Source organism: Panthera uncia, chromosome B1 (assembly GCF_023721935.1).
Source record: "Panthera uncia isolate 11264 chromosome B1, Puncia_PCG_1.0, whole genome shotgun sequence".
In the NCBI taxonomy this organism is placed as follows: domain Eukaryota; kingdom Metazoa; phylum Chordata; class Mammalia; order Carnivora; family Felidae; genus Panthera; species Panthera uncia.
This window is the reverse complement of record NC_064811.1, coordinates 51,531,377-51,540,134: the sequence shown is the minus strand read 5'-3', so window position 1 is coordinate 51,540,134 and position 8,758 is coordinate 51,531,377. Positions and strand designations below refer to the sequence as shown.

Sequence of the window (8,758 nt, the reverse complement as noted above, 5' to 3'; positions counted from 1 at the left end):
TAAGCCTTATTTTCTGTTATTCTAGAAGAAAAACCTTAAGATCAAGGCAGATTTGAACTCAATGCAATGTGAAGCCTTCCGGAAATTAGTTACCTAACAATAAAATTCAATTAAAGATTTTCTTCATTAGAATTGTGTTAGTAGATATAGCTACTCTTTATCAACTACAGAAGAAATCGCTGCACTGGCTGGAGTTTGAACTAGATCAAATAAGACTCTTTCTGACCATCAAATTTCTTAAACTTTATCATGATAACCTTCATAAAGGCTTATGGTAATTACCCAGGTTTAAAGGGAAGAGAAACTAGCTTTTATGTCTAATATTTTAAAGCAAATTAGCAATTAAAACCTCCTGAACTGGGTTTGGTTCTAATATTATTTAATGTGGTACGTAGGCATTTCTCTCTGATTGTTTCACAATTTCATTGAAAAATAAATGACTTGCTCTGAAAATTCCAGGTAGTTTAAACCATAATATCATTCCATATTGATTCTTTTAGCCAATAATTCTATTCCTATCCACCTTCTCTGTGTTAAAAAACTAATGATTCAATCAAAACCCAAAATATAGCCTTCTGATAAATATAGTTACTTCTTACTTCTTGCTCCCCTACCACTCTAATAAGTGCTATAATAAAAGAAGTCTGCACACTGAACTGTAATTGTTACCTTATGTTTCCATGTTGTTACCTAGATTTTGAGGATCATAAGTCAGAAAATATATCTATATTTTGAACCTCCTATATCAGAAACATTTCCCTATTTCAGAAACATTCATTTGAGTAGACATTTATTATGTGTTGTTTAGTGAACATTAACTTTTTACCTTACACATTGAATGAAGGGTGTATGGACCAAGGGCAGTAAAAGAACCATGTATTATGTACAATGATTCTTCTCACTATCTCTGTATGGTAAGATGGTCCCTGACTTACAATGGTTCGACTTACAATTTTTCAACCTTATGAGAGTGCTAAAGCAATATGCATTCAGTAGAAACCATACTTTGAATTTTGATCTTGATATTTTCCCAGACTAGTGTATTGTGGTCCAATAATCTCGTGATGTTAGGCAATGACGGTAAGCCAAAGTTCCCAGGCAGCCACATCCTCACAAGGGTAAACGACTGATGCATTTCCAACCTTACCTGTACCCATGCAGCCATTCTGTTTTCACTTTCAGTGAACTACTTAATTTATTGAATTAAATTAGAGGAGATAATCAGCACTTTATTTTAAAATAGGCTTTGTGTTAGATGATTTTGCCCAACTGCTAATATAAGTGTTCTGAGCATGTATAAGTTAAGCAAGGCTAAGCTGTGATGTTCAGTAGGGTTAGGTGTACTAAATGCATTTTCAATTTATAATATTTTCAATTTGCAGTGGATTTATCAGGATGTAACCCCATAATATGTTAAGGAAGATATGTATGTGCCATAGACCAGAAGCTAAACTGGGAGAATACACTGAATCTGGACCACAGACTGTTTTATTTGTTTGGCTTGCCAATGATTTAAACTGCATCTATTATGAACATTTAAAGATTAAATTTCATATAATAATCTGGATATCTGATTTTCAGCTAGAAATAGTCATGCTATTGTCCCTGCATTTCATCATCCTTGAGCCTTTAGGAAGGGCATACATATTCTGATTTGCCACACTTCCCTATTATCTCCTGGCCACAAAAGTTAAAATACATGTTTACATTTATCAGCCTACAACAACATACTGTCCACTAGATTCTTGGTCCTCTTCACCTTTGGGGTTTGGAATCCCTGCTCCAAATAATTTCTTCTTGAGATGAAATCCGGTGCTTAGCTTTCTAATATAACAAGGAGGTATATCCCATATGTCTTTTTCTGTTCAGGATATAAAGTCTTTAAAAGAAAAATATCAGGAAATTTATGGTGATGGAGTGGGATGGGGTGCAGTGAATAAAGGTTTATAGCAATGCCTTTGATTTATAAAGATGAAAGTCTTCTTCATTTCACCAGTATGCTAATACAACATAAGTAATCATACATATCCTCTTTCTAACATAAATACCATTAGCTAATCTATAATTCCTTGACTACAGCTACAAGATGCCAAAATGGATTCATTCAAATGGTGGTATATAATTAGTAGCAAGCACAAACTGACTGACTACGTGCTATAGAAATGTCAATGGAAAGCAACACCCAAAAGTGTTTGGGTATATAGGCTCTGATGTCAATCCTAGCTCTGATTCAGCGAGCTTGCTCTGGGACAATAAACTAATTTCTCTCTACCTCAATTTAAAAGCCTCTAAAATGAAGAATATAAATAATGTTTACTTCTTAAGAGTTTTCAAGGATTATTGAGATAAAACTGTAGTAAAGTACTTTGAAAAATGTCCAGCCCATTAAAAGGACTCAACAAATAATAGTTGTTTGTCTATATATAAGAAGGTTGGACATTAATAATTAATACTCAGTGTTATGTTTTAGCATAAACCCTTCTCAGCTAAAGTATTTAAAAGTAAAATTTGAAATGGACATCTTCACAATAAATAAAGAAGATGACAAATGTTTGATTGTTATTAGGCCAATGCTGCACAATTGATGGATGATTAATTTTCATTATTTATACACAGTTGCATTAAGAGCAACCGGCGTTTTGGGGCGCCTGGGTGGCGCAGTCGGTTGGGCGACCGACTTCAGCCAGGTCACGATCTCGCGTGAGTTCGAGCCCCGCGTCAGGCTCTGGGCTGATGGCTCCGAGCCTGGAGCCTGTTTCCGATTCTGTTTCTCCCTCTCTCTGCCCCTCCCCCGTTCATGCTCTGTCTCTCTCTGTCCCAAAAAATAAATAAAAAACGTTGAAAAAAAAATTTTAAAAAAGAGCAACGGGTGTTTAACAGTTATTTTACTTTGATTCTGTCATTTAACAAAAAGAAGTGTATTTCAAATGAAGCTCATAAATCCCATACTTCACCTGACAGAGTCTCAAATCTCACTTTTGTAAGAAATTATTGAAGTTACCTCTCAATCTATACATCTGTTGCAATGCTTAAGGAATGACTTTCTTTGAGCATTGGCAGGAATTGCAAGTGAAATCTTCAAGATAGTAGCAAATGACTTTTAAAACTATCTCCCTGGATTACTGTGAGAGGGACTATATAATTCTTGCTAACCTTAGCCAGGAAAAGGCAACTGGACTGAGTATTACCTAGAAGTTTCTTCCCTCACTTGGGATTATTTTTCCTTTATTTTGGTTTCTGTTTCTCACTATTAAATTTCCCTTAAAATTAAAACCTGAGGCAAAAAGTAATTTCATTTCAACAAGGGCACAAAAAATTAGAAATTTACTGATTAAACTAATAGTTAGTCTATATACTGCTCCAGATACAATCTGTACAATCAAGGGGACTGAGAATGGGCATTGACAAAGGGCATGTCAAATGATTTTGAGTGGGGTTGATGGCCAGCCTGAGATAGAATATTGTAAATTTTCTGTTATTTGCTTTTGCGATTGTTTCCAGATGTCCTTGGAGATTATAGTTGCCCAAATATAATTGTGTTGGTAATTTAGTAATGTCATGATTTTATTTCAAAATTTTGATACAAACCAAGAACTTTGCCACTGAAAAATTGCATCTTCTTTCCAAAAACTTTTCTAGGACTCATGCCACTTACCAATACTGTTTAAATATTTTTTTTATTACATTTATTTATTTTTGATAGAGAGAGACAGAGCGCAAGTGGGGGAGGGGCAGAGAGAGAAGGAGACACAGAGTCTGAAACAGGCTCCAGGCTCTGAGCTGTCAGCCCAGAACCTGACGCGGGGCTCAAACTCACAAACCGTGAGATCATGACTTGAGCTGAGGTTGGATGCTCAACCAACTGAGCCACCCAGGCGCCTGACCAATAGTGTTTAAAGTTTGGATGTCATACAATTTATTGTTCAAACTGAGGCACTTTTAAGAATGAAATATAATTAATAACTACAGTAGAAATATAGGATTAGACTATCTCAGGAAAACTAGGGTATATAAGCACACTGATTATAAAAATATTTACTAGTGGGGTGCAGGGGTGGCTCAGTTGGTTAAGCTCAGGTCGTGATCTCACAGTTTGTGAGTTTGGGCCCCACATTGGACTCTGTGCTGACAGTGTGGAGCCTGCTTGGGATTCTCTCTCTCCCTGTATCTTTCTCTGCCCCTCCCCCACTAGCTCACTCTCTCTTGCAAAGTAAATAATAAATAAACTTAAAAAAAAAAAAAGAATATTTGCTAGCTATTTTCTCTTTCAAATAATTTGCTTGGGTCAACGATTAAGACTTGTGGAACAATTATAAGAACTGCTTTTATATGACACAGTTTAGATGAGGTGTTTTTACAGAGAAACTAAAACAGAACAAAAAGCCTGTGGTACTTTAAAGTGAGGATGGTCAGAGGGATAGTGTTCCTCTCTCACCAGTTAGAACTATATTGCTATATTGTCAAGCCTGGACCTTAGCCTGATCAAGCCTGGATTGTTTTATTTCACACACGACAATCTCTCATCATAGTGTCCTGCAACAATTGGATCTGAAACTAATATAAGTTTATCCTTCCTGACTAGCTCACTAGTAGAATATCTTACACCACTACTTTCAGATTGGTATAAAAGTAGTCAAATCATGCCTGACAATGCAGGATCTATGTGGGTTAGTGTATCTGCCCATTTGCTCAATGCTGCTGTTTCTGTTGCCTTCTAAAATATTATTTTATGTAACTTGAAAGAATTTGCTGGTCAGTTTATTTATATGTACGTATGTTTTTTTCTGTATAAAACTGCTATGGATCTGTGAGTTAAGAATTTTGTATCCTTTACTTTCGTCAGATAATGGTATAGATAAAATTCTGCATCCAAGAATCCATAAAAACCCACCCTTGGCATACATTCTTCTCAGCAGGGTTCCTTAATTTTAGTGTGCTTGGGAACCTCATGAGTCTATATCCAGAAATTTCATTTTGTTTTATATTTTTAAGTATTATGTGCAACTTCCAGTAGTCTCTTTTTTAAAATCTCTTTTTATAATGTTTACTTATTTTTGAGAGAGAGACAGACAGAACATGAGTGGGGGAGGAGCAGACAGAGAGGGAGACACAGAATCTGAAGCAGGCTCCAGGCTCCGAGCTGTCAACACAGAACCCATTGCAGGGCTCGAACACACGAACTGGGAGATCATGACCTGAGCCAAAGTCAGAGGCTCAACCGACTGAGCCCTCCAGCACCCCCAAAAATTTTATTTTAAAACTTACTGGGTAGGATACTGGACTTAGCTATTTTAACAAAGTCCCAGATGATTTTAATATAGGTAGTCCATGGGCTTTGTTTTGTGAAATAGCTTTGCAACAGATATTGAGAAATAGATTCCATACAGGTAAACCTCCTATGAGGTGTTCCTGTATATGTTCCTATGCAAAATATCTTAATATCTTAATCAAGAAGCTTTTTTTCAATATATGAAATTTATTGTCAGATTGGTTTCCATACAACACCCAGTGCTTATCCCAAAAGGTGCCCTCCTCAATACCCATCACCCACCCTCCCCTCCCTCCCACCCCCCATCAACCCTCAGTTTGTTCTCAGTTTTTTTACACTAATTTATACATTTTTAATTGGTTGCATATATTAACATGTACTATAAGATTCTTTTCTAAGAAGCATTACATAATAAATGGATACTGTAAAAAGATCTGATTAGTTAAAAGTAACAAGCATTAACAGATACATACAAAGCTCAGTCTGATCAGACTGGGTGTGAGCCTGTAATGAAGCATGGGGCACCAGCCTTCCCAAGTGGTAGCCTTCACAGGAAGGGGGGTGGGGGTGGGGTAAAAAGACCACAAGACCGTTAAAAAAATCAGATAACTAATTAGACACAGATTAACTGTAAACGGTCCTCTCTCCCCAGTGGACAAAAAGAATAGCTTCCGATGCCGACTCCACACCAGAACGATTTCTACAGCTTGCCTGTACTGGCTGCCATACGAGGGCTGATGTGGTGGGTGGGCAGACCCCGATCGAGTCATCACAGGCCTGGGCTGGAGTCTGTCTGCTTGTGTCAGGTGTAGGTATAGGGGTGTGTGTGAGAGTGTGTGTGTGTGTGTGTGTGTGTGTGTGTGTGTAAGGCTGAGTATGTATGTTGGGGTTTCTTTTGGCAGCTGGATTTGAGAGATGACTTTATGTTTTGTTTGGAAGAGGAGAGGGGGGTTGTGTTGGAAGGCCTAAGTGTGTTCTTTGTTTGTGAAGGACTCTGTGCTCTGCTCTCACTGCCCCTTCAGCAGCTGCAGCTTTCCGCCAAAGCCTTGGCCCGGTCGTTATTGTCCAGTTTGATGGGTTTGGGGAATTCGTTGTACAGCTCCACCTCTGTTTCCTGTTTAAGTGCATTCCATGCAATCGTCTGGAACGCCTGCTCCACATTGATGGCCTCCTTGGCACTGGTCTCGAAGTAGGGAATGTTGTTTTTGCTGTAGCACCAGGCCTGTGCCCGCTTTGTGGCCACTTGTCTGTTTTCGAGGTCAATCTTGTTTCCCAACACCACGAAGGGGAAGTTTTCAGGATCCCGGGGACTGGCCTGGATGAGAAACTCATCTCTCCAGCTATCAAGGGTGTTGAATGTGTTGGGGGCAGTGACGTCAAATACCAGACGCAGTCTGTGCCTCTGTAGAAGGCCACCAAGGGACTGGAACCGTTCCTGTCCTCCTGTGTCCCAGATCTGCATTGTAACTAGTCTGTCATCCACCATCACCTCCTTTGTCAGAAGTCTGCTCCCATTGTAGCTTTGTACTGATTACTGAATTTTTTGTTCACATACTTGTTCATGAGTGATGTCTTACCAACTCCAGAATCTCCCAGGATGATAACTTTCAACAACACTTCCTTCCTAGAGGTCATCCTTCAAACGCGGCCTCTCTGCTGGGGGCTCCAGGCCGGGCGCATAGCTAGGGCCCCCACCGAGGAGGAGATGAAAGGGAGGACAGAGGCAGAGAAGTCCAAGTTCCGGTTCCAGAGGACTCCTCGGCACTCCCCAAGCTTTCAACCTGTTCTCAGTTTTTAAGAGTCTCTTATGCTTTGGCTCTCTCCCACTCTAACCTCTTTTTTTTTTTCCCTCCCCCCCCCCATGAGTTTCTGTTAAGTTTTTCAGGATCCACCTAAGAGTGAAAACATATGGTATCTGTCTTTCTCTGTATGGCTTATTTCACTTAGCATCACACTCTCCAGTTCCATCCACGTTGCTACAAAGGGCCATATTTCATTCTTTCTCATTGCCACATAGTACTCCATTGTGTATATAAACCACAATTTCTTTATCCATTCATCAGTTGATGGACATTTAGGCTCTTTCCATAATTTGGCTATTGTTGAGAGTGCTGCTATAAACATTGGGGTACAAGTGCCCCTATGCATCAGTACTCCTGTATCCCTTGGGTAAATTCCTAGCAGTAATACTGCTGGGTCATAGGGTAGGTCTATTTTTAATTTTTTGAGGACTCTTCACACTGTTTTCCAGAGTGGCTGCACCAATTTGCATTCCCACCAACAGTGCAATAGGGTTCCCATTTCTCCACATCCTCTCTAGCATCTCTAGTCTCCTGATTTGTTCATTTTGGTCACTCTGACTGGAGTGAGGTGATATCTGAGTGTGGTTTTGATTTGTATTTCCCTGATGAGGAGCGATGTTGAGCATCTTTTCATGTGCCTGTTGGCCATCCGGATGTCTTCTTTAGAGAAGTGTCTATTCATGTTTTCTGCCCGTTTCTTCACTGGATTATTTGTTTTTCGGGTGTGGAGTTTGGTGAGCCCTTTATAGATTTTGGATACTAGCCTTTGTCCGATATGTCATTTGCAAATATCTTTTCCCATTCCGTTGGTTGCCTTTTAGTCTTGTTGGTTGTTTCCTTTGCTGTGCAGAAGCTTTTTATCTTCATAAGGTCCCAGTAGTTCATTTTTGCTTTTAATTCCCTTGCCTTGGGGGATGTGTCAAGTAAGAAATTGCTACGGCTGAGGTCAGAGAGGTCTTTTCCTGCTTTCGCCTCTAGGGTTTTGATGGTTTCCTGTCTCACATTCAGGTCCTTTATCCATTTTGAGTTTATTTTTGTGAATGGTGTGAGAAAGTGGTCTAGTTTCATTCTTCTGCATGTTGCTGTCCAGTTCTCCCAGCACCATTTGTTAAAGAGACTGTCTTTTTTCCATTGGATGTTCTTTCCTGCTTTGTCAAAGATGAGTTGGCCATACGTTTGTGGGTTTAGTTCTGGGGTTTCTATTCTATTCCATTGGTCTATGTGTCTGTTTTTGTGCCAATACCATGCTGTCTTGATGATGACAGCTTTGTAGTATAGGCTAAAGTCTGGGATTGTGATGCCTTCTGCTTTGGTCTTCTACAACATTACTTTGGCTATTCGGGGCCTTTTGTGGTTCCAAGAAGTATTTTATGCTTCTTGGTGCAGTTGTGAATGGGATCAGTTTCTTTATTTGTCTTTCTGTTGCTTCATTGTTAGTGTATAAGAGTGCAACTGGTTTCTGTACATTGATTTTGTATCCTGCAACTTTGCTGAATTCATGTATCAGTTCTAGTAGACTTTTGGTGGAGTCTATCGGATTTTCCATGTATACTATCATGTCATCTGCAAAAAGTGAAAGCTTGACTTCATCTTTGCCAATTTTGATGCCTTTGATTTCCTTTTGTTGTCTGATTGCTGATGCTAGAACTTCCAACACTATGTTAAACAACAGCGGTGCGAGTGGGCA

The 8,758-nt window shown here is 39.2% G+C and overlaps 1 pseudogene; it reads right to left on the bottom strand.

The window, feature by feature from the left end:
• Positions 1 to 5,576: 5,576 nt before the first annotated feature.
• Positions 5,577 to 7,051, bottom strand: LOC125922766 (ras-related protein Rab-7a-like; annotated as a pseudogene).
• Between the last annotated feature and the right edge of the window lie 1,707 nt (positions 7,052 to 8,758).